Source organism: Podarcis raffonei, chromosome 8, assembly GCF_027172205.1.
Source record: "Podarcis raffonei isolate rPodRaf1 chromosome 8, rPodRaf1.pri, whole genome shotgun sequence".
NCBI classification, from domain to species: domain Eukaryota; kingdom Metazoa; phylum Chordata; class Lepidosauria; order Squamata; family Lacertidae; genus Podarcis; species Podarcis raffonei.
Genome location: NC_070609.1, coordinates 82,198,677 through 82,218,112, shown reverse-complemented (window position 1 = coordinate 82,218,112; position 19,436 = coordinate 82,198,677). Strand labels below are relative to the sequence as shown.

Here is a 19,436-nt window from a genome sequence, read left to right as displayed (position 1 = left end):
CTTGCCTGCTCAGGTATTTTCTTTCCCCCCTGCACTTTTATAGATTCCTTATCAACAAGTCATGACAACAACTTTCTGTTTTTCTTTTAAAATTGAGGTTTAAGAGCTACACACACACACACACACACACACACACACACACACACACACTGTTGATTGTCATCAACCCTTATGCTGGCTTGACTCGTATCTCACGTGAAGACACACCGGTGAAGCTTAAGGCATTGAAGCTACAACTTCCCTGCTTGTTTTCTCCCCGTTGTCATGAAATGCATTTATTCCCCCTCTCACACACACACGAATTTATGAGGTAGCCTCAGGCATTGCTCACTGACAGAATTTAGCACACTGAAGCTTTGGTTTTGTTAACATTGGAATAAAAATCGCAAAGCCTAGTAGTGAGTTAAGTGTGAGCTGCCTTCTCCAAGAAACTGCAGGCTAGCTTTTTGAAATAGTATATTGTTCAGAAAAGCGCACCCGAAATGGTCAAGGGAAGGGGGCGACACCCCTATGCGGAAAGGTTGCAACATTTTGGACCTTTTAGTTTAGAGAAAAGATGAGTAAGAGGCAACATGATAGAAGTTTATAAAATTATGCATGGCCTAGAAAGAGATAGAGAAAATAAAGTGAATAGATAAGAGTTTTTCTCCCTCTCTCATAACACCTAGAATTCATGGACATCCAACAGAGCTGAATATTGTAACACTTCACGCAGTGTAAACTATGAAACTCCCTGCCACAGGAAGCAGTGATGGCCACCAACCTAGATGACTTTAATGGCTATGCTCTGCCTCTGTGGTTGGAGACAGTGATGCTTCTGAATACCGCTTGCTGGAAACCACAGAAGAGGAGCAGGCTCTTGTGCCAGGTCCTGCGTACGGAGTTCTCCCCATTGGGGTATCTGGTCAGCCGCTGTGATAAGATGATGCTGGACCAGATGAGCCACTTGCCTGATCCAGCTGCCTCTATTATATGTCCCTGTATATGATGCAACCAAGACTGCATTGCAAATATGTCTGCAAACACGACAATGAAGTCTTGGCAACATTAACTCTCCTGTATGAGAATCCCTTGCAGACAACTGCAGTGCCTGGAGACAGGCAGTCAGGTTGTGTATCCACAACTGAATAGAGGAAGAATGACTCCTAGGAGGGGCGTAGAGAGAAGAAATGGCATGGTGTACCTGTAGCAGCAAAATTCTCCCCACCTGCAATAAAACAGGTCTCTCCTGCATCGGTTTCTACAGCCACAGCAGCCGCTGTAACTCTCCCAATGGTTTGACTTCGCCCTCAAAGGACCACTCCATTGTCTCTTGAGACGGATGGAGGCCAACAATGTCTAGGCCTGGTGGGAGTTGTACTCAAACATTGAGGGAAAGGCTGATTTCATTTCTGCTTGTTGGTTGTAGGTGACAAGGCAAGCCTCTTAATCACTCCATCCTAGTAGTGGATTGCATGCATGAAGAGTGGCTCATGTGCTGCCAAGATGCTTGAGCAAAAATCAAAATGACACGACTTATTCTGGTGGCTGTTTTGTGCTGCTGCTGGGAGTGCAAGTTTGCCTTCTGCCAGGATCTGTCGTACCTTGCCGATTGGAGTTACCGTAACTGGTTTGTGTTTTGTGCACTTTCCTGGAAAACGTTTTGGATGTTGTAAGCATCATGCATATACATACCCAAGGCAAAGATCACGCCTGAAAGGCGGAAGGAAGCAGCTTCTCTCATCCCTGTCGTCCTGCCTCAATGGTTTTATCAGCCTGAGTTACAAACTGCTGTGTGTGGATGAAGCAAAAAAGCTGCCTCTTATACTATGAAGGCCTTTCCTAGCATGAAGGTCAATTGCCCCCCTCTCTGTTACCCACAGTAGCCACAAGTCAACAGCAAAGCCCCATCGAGGGGTGGGGTGTTGTGTGGCCAGGATTTGGCACGGATTGATAGGAGTAAATGCAGAAAAATGTCATGCTGTCCCTTTTTAATAAACAGAACAACCTCCAGCACCATTTTGCTGTCTGTGATGCTGAAAGATTCCAGCCTCTGGCGCCATTATTTCCTCTTGACATTTGCCCTTTCTAGATGGTACCTTCTCAGAGCCTGCTCTCTTCATTTTCCTCTCTCCTCTCCTGCAGTAAAATTCCACTGCGATAGGTCTTCCACAGATGACCTGCATGATGTCTTTTTTTGTTCTTGCAGGAGCTGGTTTTTATTTTGGAGATTAAAAGGGGGATATTTGAATCATTGTCTGTGTTTGCCTGTACGAAAGTCCCCAGCACCAAGCTGAAAAAATGACAGTACTATTGACTGGCAGCAAGTGGTTCTCCGGGGTTTCAGACGGAATGGGATCTTTCCTCAGCCCTACCTGCACAAAAAACCAGGGACATTCTAGATGCAGAGCAGGTGTTCTGAGCTGCAGCTTGCCCTTTAAGACAGGAAATCCCCGTATACTGAATCAAGCCCACTGTACTGTTTACACTGGCTGGCAGCAGCTCCGCTGGGTTTCTGGCAAGGGCCATTTCCAGCCCTCCCTAGAATCATAGAATCGTAGAGTTGGAAGAGACCACAAGGGCCATCGAGTCCAACCCCCTGCCAAGCAGGAAACACCATCAGAGCACTCCTGACATATGGTTGTCAAGCCTCTGCTTAAAGACCTCCAAAGAAGGAGACTCCACCACACTCCTTGGCAGCAAATTCCACTGTCAAACAGCTCTTACTGTCAGGAAGTTCTTCCTAATGTTTAGGTGGAATCTTCTTTCTTGTAGTTTGGATCCATTGCTCCGTGTCCACTTCTCTGGAGCAGCAGAAAACAACCTTTCTCCCTCCTCTATGTGACATCCTTTTATATATTTGAACATGGCTATCATATCACCCCTTAACCTCCTCTTCTCCAGGCTAAACATGCCCAGCTCCCTTAGCCGTTCCTCATAAGGCATCGTTTCCAGGCCTTTGACCATTTTGGTTGCCCTCCTCTGGACACGTTCCAGTTGGTCAGTGTCCTTCTTGAACTGTGGTGCCCAGAACTGGACACAGTACTCCAGGTGAGGTCTGACCAGAGCAGAATACAGTGGCACTATTACTTCCCTTGATCTAGATGCTATACTCCTATTGATGCAGCCCAGAATTGCATTGGCTTTTTTAGCTGCCGCGTCACACTGTTGGCTCATGTCAAGTTTGTGGTCAACCAAGTCTCCTAGATCCTTTTCACATGTACTGCTCTCAAGCCAGGTGTCACCCATCTTGTATTTGTGCCTCTCATTTATTTTTTTTTATCTCAATAGGCCAGAAGTCTCTGCTTTTGCTGAAACGGTGCAGTGCTTAGCATGTTAGACTAGGCCCTGGGAGAGCAGGGTTCAAATTCCCACGCAGTCGTGAAGCTCGCTGGGTGACCTTGGACCAGTTGCTGCCTTCTCTCAGCCTCGCTTATCTTGCAGGGTGGTTGTGGGGAGAGAGGAGGGGGCGAGCCATGTACACCACCTTGGAGGAAATGTTAAGATCAAAATGCAGTGGAATCGTCCTGGAGGTTTTATTAAACATGATTAGAGGGGACCAGCTGGTTAAAGGGATTCAGGTCGGAGCTAAACAGTACAAACTGAGAGCATTTGCAGATGATCTAGTTTTAACTTTACAAGAGCCAGACACTAGTACGAGAAGAGTTTTAGAGTTAATACAAGTATTTGGTCAAGTAGCAGGCTTTAAGCTGAATAAACAGAAAACGAAAGTATTGGATAAAAATTTAACAAGTGTAGAAAGAGAGAAATTCCAGAATGATACTGGTTTATTGATAGCAAAGAAGGTGAAATACCTGGGGATAAATTTGACATCTAAGAATGTGAATCTATTTAAAGATAACTATGAGAAATGTTGGGCAGAAGTGAAAAAAGATTTAGAAATATGGTCAAGTTTGAGACTTTCCTTGTTAGGCCGAATTGCTGTCATTAAGATGAATGTCTTGCCGAGAATGTTATTTTTGTTTCAAACATTGCAGATTGTGGACAAAATGGATTGTTTCAAGAGGTGGCAAAAAGATATATCTAGATTTGTCTGGCAGGGCAAAAAGCCCAGAATAAAATTTAAGATACTAACTGACGCAAAAGAAAGAGGGGGGTTTGCCCTGCCGGACTTAAAATTGTACTATGAATCAGTGGCTTTTTGCTGGCTGAAAAACTGGCTGCTTCTTGAAAATACAGATATTTTGGACTTGGAAGGGTTTAATAATAGATTTGGCTGGCATGCATATATATGGTATGACAAGGTCAAGATCCACCAAGGTTTCAAAAACCATATTGTTAGAAAAGCCCTATATAATGTATGGATTAGATATAAAGACTTGTTGGAAAACAAAACACCCAGGTGGTTGTCACCGATGGAAGCTAAGGAAGTGAAAAAATTAAACATGGAATCTAAATGGCCGAAATATTGGGAAATTATAGAGTATGAGGAGGGAAAAGTTAAATTGCAGAGTTATGAGAAATTGAAGTCCAAAGTAAGAGATTGGCTTCATTATTACCAGATAAATGAAGTTTTTAAACAGGACAGGAAAATTGGCTTTCAGGTGGAAAGGTCGAAATTAGAAACAGAGCTTTTGGAACCCAGTACCAAGAATTTGTCAAGAATGTATAACTTGCTGTTGAAATGGAATACACAGGATGAGTTGGTTAAATCAGCTATGATTAAATGGGCACAGGATATTGGACATGACATTATGTTTGCTGACTGGGAACAGTTATGGACCACCGGTATAAAGTTTACAACATGTAATGCCTTAAGAGAGAATATTATGAAAATGATTTATAGGTGGTACATGACCCCAGTCAAGCTTGCAAAAATTTACCATTTGCCCAATAACAAATGCTGGAAATGTAATGAAACTGAAGGTACTTTTTATCACCTTTGGTGGACATGCCCAAAGATTAAGGCTTTCTGGGAAAGGATCTATAATGAAATGAAAAAGGTGCTTAAATGCACTTTTGCGAAGAAACCAGAGGCCTTTCTCTTGGGCATGGTAGGCCAATTGGTGTCAAAGAAAGATAGGATGTTTTTTATGTATGCGACAACAGCAGCAAGAGTACTTTTAGCAAAGTACTGGAAGACACAAGAACTACCCACACTGGAAGAATGGCAGACGAAGGTGATTGACTACATGGGACTGGCTGAGATGACCGGCAGAATCCGAGACCAAGGGAAAGAGACGGTGGAAGAAGACTGGAAGAAATTTAAAGTTTACCTTAAGAACTGTTGTAAAATTAATGAGTGCTAAAATGTTTTGAGTAATGCAAAATAGAATTGCAGCGATAAACAATTGGACATGGGAAAAAGGATTTAAAGGAAGTGCCATAAGTAAATAAAATTAGGGGTTGCTGGAAAAATTTAAAACAAGGATGCAGAAAAAGGAGGTATGGGGAAGTCGTTGAAAGAAGGTTTAAGGAAAAGAAGGTTAAGAAATTATACATGTGTATATGTTTGTTTGTTTTTGTATTGTTTTGTATTGTTATTTAATATGTATTGGAAAATTAATAAAAATTTATTTAAAAAAACAAAAAAACAAAATGCAGTGGAATCAATAATTTGCATGCAGAAGGTCCCAGGTGAAATCCCCACAAGCACAACCAGGTAGAGCTGGGAATGCCCCCTGCAGGAAACCCTGGTGCGCAGTTGCTGCCAGCCAGCGAAGACAGCACTGGTCTAGATGGGCCACAGGTTTGCCTTAGTATAAGCAGCGTCCTGGGTTCATTCCCAAGTTGGCCGGCAGATGGTTCAGACGGGGAGCAGCTGGCTGCGTGCCGCAGGGGTGACATGTTCACCCATTGAGGGAGATGAAATGGGAACAGGTCCTTCATCCTGTTGATTTGGCCCAGCAGCTTTTTCTGCTTGTGGGTGCCGCAGCTTCCTTGCTTCGAGTGGGGCTTGCCACCCCTTCGATGCAGCATATTGAGATCAGATGCTTTAGAGTGAAGCAGAAACGCCGCACAGCTGCCTTGGGAACAGTTGAAAGCGATCTGCCTGCGATTTGCATCTCATGAATAAACCAGCGCTCGTTTGCATGTCCCCTCTCCCACCTGACTGTCTCCCTTCAAAAGCGCCTCGCATTCCCATCCTGAAAAGCTTTGAAGCTGTTTTTTTCTTCTTCTTAAGCCTGCCAAGTGCTCTCCGTGTGGTTTTGATGGCCCATCCAGGCATCTTTGAGAAGACTGCCAGCGAGCTTAAGAAGAGGCAGGAGGATATATTTGGCCCCAGCGAGGCTTTGGTACAGGATGGAGAGAGGAGGAGACAAATTGACCATTTGCTCAAGAGGAGCCCTTTGATCTGAGGCTGCAGTTGCTGTGGATCGTTGCAAAGTGAGCACCTGCTTCTCCTGAGAGCATCAGGAGGGCCTGGCTGCAACCCACCCCCATCTATCTTCCCTCCCTCCACCCCCTTTTTTCTTTTCTTTTTTTCCTTCTCCCCCTAATGTCTCAACAAATTTTACAATCTGTAAAAATGTTACATGGAAAAAATACGAGGCATTACACTTCTGTAAAACAAGAAAATCCTTAATAAAATATACAAACTAACTGGGTCACCTCAAATTGGGGACCACTTAGCCCATGGGCCTAGTCAATCCGGCCTGTGAACGGTCCGGGAATCAGTGTGTTTCTACATGAGTAGAATGTGTCCTTTTATTTAAAATGCATCTCTGGGTTATTTGTGGGGCATAGGAATTCGTTCATTTCCCCCCCAGTATATAGTCCGGCCCCCCACAAGGTCTGAGGGACAGTGGACCAGCCCCCGCTGAAAAGGTTTGCTGACCCCTGACTTAGCCCAACCTCCTGTTCTCACAGTGGCCAGCCAGATTCCCCAATTGGAAACCCCCATGCACGACCTGGGCACAACAGCAGCAACTCCCCAGCTAAACCAAATGGCTGGGAGATTGCCTGCTCTTGATAGTGTTATACTTTCTCTCAAGGAGCAAATACATAGCTTGGGGGTCCTGGATCCTTGGCTGTCACTTGAGGTCCTGAAAGACCTACATTGGCTCCCAGTACGTTTCCGAGCACAATTCAAAGTGTTGGTGCTGACCTTGAAAGCCCTAAACGGCCTTGGCCCAGTATACCTTAAGGAGCGTCTCCACCCCCATCGTTCAGCCCGGACACTGAGGTCCAGCTCCGAGGGCCTTCTGGCAGTTTCCTCCCTGTGAGAAGCAAAGTTACAGGGAACCAGGCAAAGGGCCTTCTTGGTAGTGGCACCCACCCTACGGAACACCCTCCCATCAAATGTCAAAGAAATAAACAACTACAGTGGTACCTCGGGTTACATACACTTCAGGTTACATATGCTTCAGGTTACAGACTCCGCTAACCCAGAAATATTACCTCGGGTTATGAACTTTGCTTCAAGATGAGAACAGAAATTGTGCTCCGGTGGCAGCGGGAGGCCCCATTAGCTAAAGTGGTGCTTCAGGTTAAGAACAGTTTCAGGTTAAGAACAGACCTCTGGAACGAATTAAGTACTTAACCCAAGATACCACTGTATCTTACTTTTAGAAAACATCTGAAGGCAGCTCTGTTTAGGGAAGTTTTTAATGTTTGATTTTTGATCGTGTTTGTAATATTTTGCTGGGAGCCACCCAGAGTGGCTGGGAAAACCCAGCCAGATGGGCGGGGTATAAATAAATTATTATTATTATTATCAGCCATTGTGTAGTAAGATTAAAGCTTACTGGGAAATGATATACAATGAAATGAAAAGGATGTTTAAAATAACCTTTGTTTTAAAAAAAAACATACCAGAAGCTTTTCTTTTGGGAATTATACGGACAGAACTACCCAAACTGTACAGAAACTTATTCATTTATGCAACTACAGTGGCAAGAATGTTACTTGCCTCAAAATGGAAAAGAAGCAGAAGTCCCAGCAAAGGAAGAATGGATACAAAAACTTACAGAGTATGCAGAAAGGGCAAAAATTACCAGAAAAAAAACAAGAAATCAAGATAACAACCTTTTTATAAAAGAATGGAAATGGTTTATTGAATATTTACAGACAAATTGTAAACAGATAAGAACATTGGCAGGATTATTGTATTAACCTGCCATTTCATAAGAGTATATATTTAAAGATGTATAAATGAGCATATTAAGTTAGTTTGGATATGCAGGAGATATTAAAAATAAGTTTAAGGAACCGCAGAAGGAGGGGGAAGGAAGTCAAGTTTTATTTTATTTTATTTTAAAAAGAAAGAAACAGGTCAAATAGCTCAGTGGTGGACCTCAAAAAGTTCCAGGTTCAATACCTAGCACCGCCGAGGGAAACTGGGAAGGAGAGAGAGCTTCTGAAATGCTGGACAGCTCCTGGCAGGGCGGGCAGAGCTTAAGACCCATTAATGTGTGCTACGTGAGGACATTTCTCAGCAGTGAGGGCTGATGACCACTAGAGCAGGGATCAGCAACCTTTTTCAGCCATGGGCCTGTCCACCGTCCCTCAGACCATGTGGTGGGCCAGACTATATTTTGGGGGGGGGGGAGAGGGGGAAAATGAACTAATTCCTATGCCCCACAAATAACCCAGAGATTCATTTTAAATAAAAGCACACATTCTACTCATGTAAAATCACCAGGCAGGCCCCACAAATAACCCAGAGATGCATTTTAAATAAAAGGACACATTCTACTCATGTAAAAACATGCTGATTCCCGGACCATCCATGGGCCGGATTGAGAAGGCAATTGGGCCGCATCCGGCCCCTGGGCCTCAGGTTGGTGACCCTTGCAGTAGTGCTTGTGGGACTGTGGGCAGGGCAGCTGAGGGTTGGGGGACAGAGCTAGGAGGGGGTCATTTCAGACAGAGTCTGCTTATTCTGGTTTTCTCCCTTGGAAAACACACACACACACACACACACACACACACACACACACACACAGCAATTCTCAGATCTAGAGGAGAGAAAGTGGATACGCAGAGACCTCTCAGGTATCTAGGAATCAGTGTTGCGGGGGGTTAGAATGGATGACCCTTGGGGTCCCCTCCAGTTTTAGGATTCTAGGATAAATGCCTACACACAACTGTAATTTGATTACTGCTTATCTGAAGAGAGGTGGACAGGAAGTGCCCCAAGGAGTCTCAATATGACTCTGGGTCCACGTAGATTGGTGTTGTCAGTGCTGACCTCTGGCAACCCTCCAAGATATCGATATAAATATTATTATTATTATTATTAATAATAATAATAATAATAATAATAATAATAATATTTTATTTATATCCTGCCCTCCCCAGCTGAAACCAAAGTAACACAGCATTCTAAAATCAATTCATTTTAAAATCAATTCAGAATCAAATTAATGGCAACCATTGGGCTAGAGTTCTATAAGCATTACAGAAGGAGGGGGTCAGACTGTGCCTTGGCCAAAGGCCTGGTGGAACAGCTCCGTCTTGCAGGCCCTGCGGAAAGATGTCAAGTCCCGCAGGGCCCTGGTCTCTTGTGACAGAGCATTCCACCAGATCGGGGCCACAGCCGAAAAAGCCCTGGCTCTGGTTGAGGCCAGCCTAACCTCTCTGTGGCCCGGGATCTCCAAGATGTTTTTGTTTGAAGACCGTAAGGTCCTCCGTGGGACGTACCAGGAAAGGCGGTCGCGTAGGTACGAGGGTCCTAGGCCGTACAGGGCTTTAAAGGTTAAAACCAGCATCTTAAACCTGATCCTGTACTCCACCGGGAGCCAGTGCGGCTGGTATAGCACCAGGTGAATGTGACCCCATAAGGAGTCTTGCCACGGCATTCTGCACCCGCTGGAGTTTCTGGGTCAGTCTCAAGGGCAGCCCCACGTAGAGTGAGTTACAATAATCAAGTCTGGACGTGACCGTCACGTGGATCACAGTGGCTAGGTCAGGGCGAGAGAGGTAAGGAGCCAACTGCTTAGCTTGGCAGAGAAGTCTTCACAGCTCAACTGGCAGATACTGCAGGTGCGTGGGTGGAACTGTGGAAACACAACCCGAGCAGGAATCAATAGCCCAGATGGTGCCTGTATAAAAAGCTTAATGGGGTTCATTATGATTGTTAAGGCAAGCTAGACTTTGTCCCTATTATAAACCTGCCATGAGATGAAGTGGAAGGAAATCTGGGCAAAGGCCCATCTAAAGGAGCTTCAGGTTTTCCAGTGGTGGAAGCAAAATAATAAAATTCGGGGGAGGCTGGTCACAAGAATGTAGTGGGTCAGAGCCCCACGCTTGTTTCCTTCTGTCCCTTGCTACTTTTGGCACCCCTTTCTATCCCCGAGGAAAACCAGAAAGGTTCAGAGCCTTGGCAACTTATTCATACTGATATTTGTGGTCCAATTTAACCGATGTCTCATGATGGGGAAAAACAACAAAATGGAGAAACAGCTTTTTTGCCTGTATATGTTGCTGGTATAAATTTGGTTATGGAGAATAAGCAAGATTGTACAAAACTTGTCAAATATTTAAATGAGAAAGTTTAGAGCGTTTACATGCTAGATGAAAATGGATTGATTCAAATTGGGCACATTGAGAAGGGTATTGTAAGTAAAATACCCTATTTCGAATAGTAGAGTGCTTGGGGCCGAGTGTTTCTTCTTGTTTCTTGCCTCAGGTTGCTGTATTTCAGGGGTCAGCAAACTTTTTCAGCAGGGGGCCAGTCCACTGTCCCGGAGACCTTGTGTGGGGCCGGACTATATTTTTTTGGGGGGGGGAATGAACGAATTCCTATGCCCCACAAATAACCCAGAGATGCATTTTAAATAAAAGCACACATTCTACTCAGGTAAAAACACCAGGCAGGCCCCACAAATAACCCAGAGATGCATTTTAAATAAAAGCACACATTCTACTCGTGTAAAAACGCACTGATTCACGGACCGTCCACTGGCCGGATTTAAAAGGCGATTGAGCCGCATCTGGCCCCCAGGCCTTAGTTTGCCTACCCATAGTTTAGGCACTAGGCAGAACTGAGCTCAGGTCCCCAATAAAATATTTGAGGGGGCTGGGTCCCCCAAAGTTGATGGGTGTTGTTATTTAAATGGTGTCCGTGTGCCCCATCATGTGAACGATTGTGCAAGGCAGGGGTTACCCCCCCCCCAATATTTTATTCAAGTTGGCAGCCCTGCTGCCTAGCCTACCTGGCAGGGCTGCTGTGGAGATTAAATGATGTGGGGAGAGGAGAACCATCAACTCCACAGTTGAGTTCCTTGGAGAAAAAAAGGTGAGGTATCACAGCAGTCACGAAATTAAAAGACGCCTGCTTCTTGGGAGGAAAGCAATGACAAACCTAGACAGCATCTTAAAAAGCAGAGACATCACCTTGCCGACAAAGGTCCGTATAGTTCAAGCTATGGTTTTCCCAGTAGTGATGTATGGAAGTGAGAGCTGGACCATAAAGAAGGCTGATCGCCGAAGAATTGATGCTTTTGAATTATGGTGCTGGAGGAGACTCTTGAGAGTCCCGTGGACTGCAAGAAGATCAAACAGATCCATTCTGAAGCAGTGGCGTAGCGTGGGTTGTCAGCACCCGGGGCAAGGCAAGTAATTTGCGCCCCCTAACCCGTGGATTTGCGCCCCCTAACCCCCAGATGTTGCGCCGGTGCGGCCGGCCCCCCCCCCTGCACCCCCCACGCTATGCCACTGTTCTGAAGGAAATCAGCCCTGAGTGCTCACTGGAAGGACAGATCCTAAAGCTGAGACTCCAATACTTTGGCCACCTCATGAGAAGAGAAGACTCCTGGGAAAGACCCTGAAGTTGGGAAAGATGGAGGGCACAAGGAGAAGGGGATGACATAGGACGAGATGGTTGGACAGTGTTCTCGAAGCTACCAGCATGAGTTTGACCAGACTGCGGGAGGCAGTGGAAGACAGGAGTGCCTGGCGTGCTCTGGTCCAGGGGGTCACGAAGACTCGGACACGACTAAACAACAGCAACAAAAAATCAGTGCAATCCAATGCAACAAACGTGCGCGGCTGCTGTTGCTCGAAAGTGCGCGCATCTCCTGATTGCCGCCCGCGATCTCGGGATTTGCCTCCCCGCCTCCCCGCCTCGCCCTCCTTCCGCGGGCGGCCAATGGGAGCGGCGCACGGGCTGGTGGGCCTTGTGACGCCTCGCCTCGCCTCGCCCGGCGCTCACTCGGCTCGCCAGTGCGGCGGAGGCGAGCAGCGGGGAGGCGGAGAGGCGCCGCTCCGGTAAGCGCATCTGGGAGCGCGGGGGAGGCTCGGACGCCTGGGTCCTGCGGTCGAGGCGGCGGCTTGGGCCCCTGGCTCACTGCGCACAGGTGGGCTGGGGCCGACCTTGCGGACGAACGGGAGACACCCCTTACCCGGTCTAGCTAGCTCCGTCGCTGTCCGCGTTCACACGTGCAGTGGCGAGCGTGTCCCGCAGTCTCGTGTTTTCGAGGGCGAGCGGGGACTTGCAAGGGGCGCCCCTCCCTCTCTCATCTGGGATGCTTCCCTGCACGCCTCTCCTGGCCTTTGCCAGCGTCACGTCGGAACGCGCGCTGAGCGGGTCCGGTCAAGGAGACAGGCCCGCCGGCCTCCCCCCACTTCCCCGCTGCCTTTGAGCAGGGAAGGCATCCACTCTGCAGCACGGGGCTCATGGTTCCAGGATGGGGTCGGAGGGGGAGTTGGGCGAGAGGGTTCCTGAGCTTGTGCCAAGCGCCGCGGTTGGGGGTGTCTCTGTCCTCGAGGCCAAGACTGGCAAGGGGTTGCACCCCCCTCCGAGTGGAGGCTCATTCACTCCAATAGGTCTACTCTGAGTAGGGCAGGCGTCGGGTGCCACCCAGGGCCTCGCACCCCCCGCCCCTGCTAGCGATGAGCTCTTGGCCGCTTTCCCATTTACAAAATTGCCGAAAACCAGCTTAAGACAATGTCTTGCGTGCAGAAAGGTCTTTCCGAAGCTGGAAATGCGCCAAATGAATCAAATGGCTGGCTGTGACAATGGAGGGGTTGCTTGGAGGGAATGTTTCTATTTTATGCCCCCCCCCGCCCCATCCTTCCTCGTTTCCCCCCCTCCGCCCCCACCTTCAAGTGGTCCTCAAAGTCTGTCAAATCTCGTTAAGGCTGAGGGGAGGCCTTAAGAACGAAAGCTCTCCCCCCCCCGGCCCAGCTCCTTCTAAGCTGCAGTCTCCTTGCTGCGGGGAAGGATGGAGAGTGCTGGGAGGGATGCGTTGGGGGGGGGGGGTGAGAAGCTGGCAGGATGGCAAGCACTTCTCCATCCCCTATGGGGGTCCTGGGGGGGGGCCCGACTGCGCCTGACCTTGATTTGCGGGCCGACCTGCCGTGCTTTTCCAGTCGTCTTTTGCTTGCAGTGGGGGGTCGATGCTCAGAGGGAGACGTCTCCTTCTTGGACAGGAAAGCCCCCCCCAGCGTGACCTCCCTTTTGTGGGGGGCGGGCAGCTGGTGAACCAAATGGGGTCTGTGGCCAGAGAAGAATATTTGTTTTGGGGTGGACGCACCTGTCTTGCATACAGTTTTAATCCCAGGTAGGGGAGAGACTCCCTCCTGGAAACCCAGAGAGATGCTGCCAGTCAGTGTAAGCAGTATTAGGAGGACCCAGTGGCCTGACTCTGTATACGGTAGCTTCCTGTGTTGTGGTGATGATGGGGCAAATGTCAACAGAAGCAGGAGGACTTTAGTTCAGTGGTCTCTAGGTGACAATCTTACATGGTTAGGGACAACTTCTCTATTCTGCTCGTTCTGCAAAGGACCCTCTTGCTAGTTTTTTAAAAAATGTATCACATTTCTACCCCATCTTTTTCTCTAAGGCGGCATACGCTGTTATCTCCCTCCTTGTTCAAATTTACACAACCACCCTGCGAGGGAGGTTAGGTCAAGAGGGGCAGCTTCTGGCCCAAGGTCACACACCCAGTGAGCTTTGTGATAGTGGGGGACATAAATCCTGCTCTCTCCCAGGTCTTTGTCTGGAACTCTAACCACTATGCCATCCTTCCCTTTTGCTCTTCCAGCTGCTGGAGCTCTTCCAGCTTCTGGTGGCTCTGGAAGGAGGCTGTTGGGTTGCGGAAGCGGCGGGAGTGGCATGCGGGATTCTTGCTGGCTCATCAAAGCCACGTGTGGTTTCTGGTGGTAGCTGCTGGCGCCCCGGGTCTCGTGAGCCTGTGCAGGCCGAGGTGGCAGAGAGGACAAGCAGGGCCAGCTGTACCAGCAGGTCTCTTGCAGCTGACTCTTAGTGTCGCGACTGGGCAGCACAATCAATTCATTCTCATCATCGTTCGTTGCATTGGCTGCATTGACTCCCTAGGGCGCATGGGGAACCTGTGGTGCTGAGCATTTTGAGGTGCATGCAGAATGACCCAGGTTATCCCCAATGACAGCATCTCCATGCAGGGCTCCTGTGCATGAAACCCTGGCGAGTCATCGCTGCCAGTCAGTGCAGACAATATTGAGCTTGGTGGACCAATAGGAGGCAGCTTCCTTTCCTCCCATTCTAAGCAGCCCGTTAAAGTTAAAACAAGGATCTAGTTCTCAAGGTTCTGCACAAAGGGCTGATTTTATTAGAAAGCTGGAAGCTGTACCGATAGCTTATCATCGTCAGCAACAATCTGCAATGTCTTTCTGGGTTTGGGGAGGGGTTTTTACCCCAGCCCTACCTGGGGGAGATGCTGCTGGCCCTGTTCATCCCACACTTTCTGCCAAGGTCAGGACTGTATGCTTTCTGCTGCTACGGTTCCCCAAAGAGAGCCGTTTCCAAACAGGTTAGGCTGGGAGCAGTATATGCCTCTCATATCAGGCAGGTAAAGGGGCTTTGCTACACGTGTTTGTGTGTGTCCATTGCATGCGGGCAAGCACACGCCACGGGCATCAAAGCACGTACAGCCTATATTTGGCTGCATTGTTTGGCCTGGGAATGGCAAGAGTCCCCAGTGACTCATGTCTACGACGTGGGCAGGAGTGGGAGAGTCAGGGAGGGGGCAGGATGGCGTTTGTTCCAGCCGATGGCTGTGGATGCGGGAGAGATGGCTCATGTGAAAGAGAACTGTGTCTTCCTCTGTGTGCGTGTGTGTCTCTCCATGTCTGGGTTTGCTCTGCCTTCTGCCACGATTTTCAAGTCCCCTGCCTCCAACAACCAATCACGTGCCTCTCCAAGGGCTCAGCTCGCTTTCAGGCCACTGGTTGGAAGGCACAGAAGAGAGGCTCAATAGGTTTGGGGGCTCCAGAGCTCAGACAAAGGTCTGGGCAGAGGCACAGTGCTCCATTTCTAAATGGGGGTTCAGACCTGCGTCAAATCCAGGCAATCTGAGCCAGGGGCCTGATTCTTTAGTTTGCAACACCTTGGGAGGAGGAGTTTTTCAGCAGCAAGGGGGAATGCATTCTGCACATGCACAGAAGCCCTGCTGTTTTTTTTACTAGGACATATTGTAGGGACTGATCTCGGTGCCGGAATAAGGGGTGGGCTACATCTCTGTGTGTGTGTGCCTGAGGCCCCTTGGCAGTCAAACAGGAGGCAGTGCTTGGCCATAAGAGTCACGGGATTCTAGAGCTGGAACAGACCCCCAGGGGTCATCTAGTCCAACCCCCTGCAATGCAGGAATCTCAACTGAAGCATCCATGGCAGAAGGCCACCCAACCTCTGCTTAAAAACTCCCAAGGAAGGAGAGTCCACAGCCTCCCAAGGGAGACCATTCTGCAGTTGAGCAGCTCTGACTGACAGAAAGTTCTTCCTGACGTTTAGCCGGAATCTCCTTTCTTGTAACTTGAAGCCATGGGTTTGAGTCCTATCCTCCAGAGCAGAAGAAAACAAGCATTTGCTCCATTCAATTTTGTCTAATGCTCTTTTAAAGCTGGACAGGTTGGTGGCCATCACTGGATCTGGTGGGAAGGAGTTCCATAGTATAACTACGTGCTGCGTGAAGAAGTCAAGAAGTTGCTCTTGGTGAGAGCAGTGTTGCAGCCTCGTAAGAACATATCAAGCTGCTTTGGATCAATTCTGAGCCCTGGTCTTGCCATCTCAGTGTTGCTCCTTTTCCAGAGTTTCAGGCAAGGGAGCCTTTCCCAGACGTACCTGGAAATGCCAGGGCTGGAACCAAGGGCTTTTTGAATACTAAAGATGAGTAATGCTCCTTCCTTTTAAAAATAAACCAAGATTCTAGTCCACATGTTTCTGAACAAAGAGCTGATTTAAAGAGGAACAGGGAAGGTGTGTTAAATTGGGTCACACGTCTGGCCCACCTAACACAGGGTTGTCTACTGTGATTGGCAGTAGGTTTCAGGCACAGGGGCCATTTCCAGCCCAGCCGGTGGAGGTGCTCCCAGGGACTGAGCCTACAGCCTTCTGCATGCAAAGCACATGTCCTGCCACCAAGTCACAGTGGCACTTTCCCAAAACGTTTTGGCATTGTTGCCATTTGTAAGTGTGTGGCAAGTCTACCTGCGTTGTCCCTGGCTCTTGGAAATGACTGATGTCGCAAGGACCGTGGCTCAGGCGTGGTGGCTGCCTTTTCCCTCGTCGTGTGACTGGATGGCTCGTTCATTGCAAATGGCTTCTCCTGGAGGGTTGGCCACTCTACAGCATGACTTCATCCTGGCATTCCATCTCCCCTGCCTCTCCGCTGTCTGTTTGTTTATTTCAGCGCTCGGGAGTTTTTCTCCCCCTCTGAACTGCACATTGCAACAGCTGATGCTGTAATTAATGGCTGGATCTCTCTCTAGCTCCCAACTCTGCCAGATTCCAGAATCTGGCGTCCGCCTTAGTGCCTTTGCACCTCCCACCCGCCATCCAGAGCATGACAAAATCTTGTTGGCAGGTTTTCTTTTTCGGAGAAGCTGAAATATCTGTGCAAAAGGAATTGATGCGGCACAGTTGCTCTGCTCTGCGCGAACAGAGAATGAGTGGCATCTCTCTCTGCACCTCGGTTATTCTCATCTGTGATATGGGAGCGGCGATGCTAGCCTCCTTTGCATCGCTGCTGTAAACATGTGGAAGGGTCATGCCGGAGTAGCTGGAGAGAGCGGCGATGCGGGTCTTGCATCGCTTTGGCATTCGCTCGGGGATCCATGCAGACCAGGGGAGATGGCACTGTGTTTGAGGAGGTTAGCAAGGGAAGTAGGGTGAAACTGCTCTCAGGTTTAAGGTGCTGGTTTTAACCTTTAAAGCCCTATACGGCCTAGGACCCTTGTACCTTTGGGACCGCCTCTCCTGGTATGTCCCACGGAGGACCTTACGGTCTTCAAACAAAAACATCTTGGAGGTCCCGGGCCACAGGGAGATTAGGCTGGCCTCAACCAGAGCCAGGGCTTTTTCAGCTGTGGCCCCGATCTGGTGGAACGCTCTGTCACAAGAGATTAGGGCCCTGCAGGACTTGACATATTTCCGTAGGGCCTGCAAGACAGAGCTGTTCCACCAGGCCTTTGGCCAAGGCACAGCCTGACCCCCTCCTTCGGTAATCCTCACAGAACTCTAGCCCAACGCTTGCCATTAATTTGATTTTGAATTGATTTTAGAATGAATTGATTTAGAATGCTGTGTTACTTTTATTGTTGTTAGCCGCTGTGAGCCCGGCTTCGGCTGGGGAAGGTGGGATATAAATAAATTAATAATAATAACAATAACAGTTATTACTGCCTGACTGGAGAAACAGCTTGCTATCAGTCCCAGATGGGCTGTGCAAGCACAAATATATATAAAAAGTAGGGGGACTGAGCCGGCAGCAATAAGCAAGGCCACCAATAGCCAGGAAGGGTTGGGTTGGCAGCAAGCCTTCTTAGTGTATGTAATGCCCTTAGTATGCCAGCCTCTGCCCCTGGTCCTCCCTTCCCATCTGGCAATGGATTTAAAGAGTATGATGCCTTTGCCTGTGGTCTTAGATCAGACCCTCTTTCCAGAGAGCTGAGTTGTCTCTTGATGTTCCCCATGCTCTGTTAACTTGCTCTGTTAACTTGCACAATATGCACAGGATGCTGCCTTGTTTTTCACAATGTGGTTTCCTACAGCCAGTGGTTCGAAATTAGCCAGGCGCTAGGCGCATTTTGCACCTGGCTTTCAACTGCGTGAAGATGCCTGGGTACCAGGATGGCGCCTGATATCTCCATCATCTGGGGATCACTGGATCTGGACCGTTTTCACGTGCTAATATCCCAGAATTCTATCAGTTATATTTTATCGGAATGAATTTCTGGAACCAAAATGCTTTTTTTCTGTGCAAGCTGAGCAGGAGCGATCACCATTAGGAAAAAGTGGTCAGAACAGGCCAATAGATATGTGGACTGTCCCTGGATCAAGTGACTTTTCTTCTTTAAGTTCTCAAAACTCTTAACCTATCTCAAGGCAGTCATCTGAACTAGCCAGATGTTTAACAGAATCAATCACAGTTAATCCATCATTTGAAAATAAGACTTTAGAGCCATCTTGCCCCAAAATAGCAACTAGACATTCTGTTTTGGCAACTGTAACCTTGGTTTAAGGAGCCATTTGGCGCCTAGATTATATATCTGAGTTTCTAACACTGCCTCCAGCCCAGCTTTAGATGCTTTTTGACTAATTAGCCCTCCATGGAATACTACCCATTTTTCTATGCAAGGTCCTCCATCACAGCTGTTTGCTGGTGCTCTGCAGATATTTTGGACTACACCTACCAACAGCCCCAGCCTGTGTGACTGGAAATTGTGGGAACTGCGGTCCATAACACTTGGGGGCATCTATCAGTGGCTGTACAACTGTTTAGGCAATCATCTTTCTTTGTCCTTTTCCCAGAGATGTAGATGCTTGGACCTCCAGCATGCAAAGCATCTGTGCATCTGCTAAGAACACTCGTACGCTCTGCTGCGTTAAACCTTTGAGTCCATTTGGCTCTGTGTTGTTGGCACTGACTGGCAGCAGCTGCCACTTTCCATTGTCTCAGACAGGGCCTCTCTTCCCAGCCCTCCCTGGAGAAACTGCATTGGGGATTGAACCTGGGACTTCTTGCAATACAAGAAGGATTCTTCTCTTGAAGATTCCGAGCCAGATGTCTTGTCCATCTAGCCCAATATGGTCTACACTGACTGGCAGCAGTGGAACTTCAGGGTTTCAGGTGTTGCCAGCCCTAGCTGGAGTTGAAGCCAGGATTGAACCTGAGACCTTCTGCCTGCAAAAACAGATGCTCCAGCCCTCAACCCTCCCTTACTGAGAATTCACCTCCCCGTGACGCATAGCATTTGCCCATCTAGCCTGGCACTGCCTGCTTTGAGTGGCAGCTGCTGCCCAGCAGAGAGAGCCCTTCTCCCTCTCCCCTACCTGAAATCCTTTTTATCTGGAAGTGCTGAGAATGGGACCCATGCAGCCCCCTCCCCATTAAAAAAAGCGGCTTGCTTGGTTTCCTAGTCAACGCGGATGCAACTTGACCTTCCAATATTGGCAGTTGAGCAGATGGTTGCGTTTTGCTTGCCTGTTCTTTTTTCATCTCTCTCTCTCCCCCCCCTCCAGTCTCTGAGAAATGCCCAGAGTTGCAGCATCACTCATGGAGCCCACAGCATCT

General features: G+C 48.3%; 1 protein-coding gene across 2 annotated transcripts in view; it reads left to right on the top strand.

Moving 5' to 3' along the window:
* The first annotated feature begins 12,079 nt into the window (after nt 1-12,079).
* Nucleotides 12,080-19,436, top strand: part of RAP1GAP (RAP1 GTPase activating protein) — a 103,659-nt gene continuing 96,302 nt past the window's right edge. The window contains exon 1 of one of the 2 annotated variants that reach the window (XM_053401189.1): nt 12,080-12,153. The gene's annotated coding sequence lies outside the window, so the exon portion shown is untranslated. The other variant, XM_053401188.1, reaches the window with a different exon arrangement.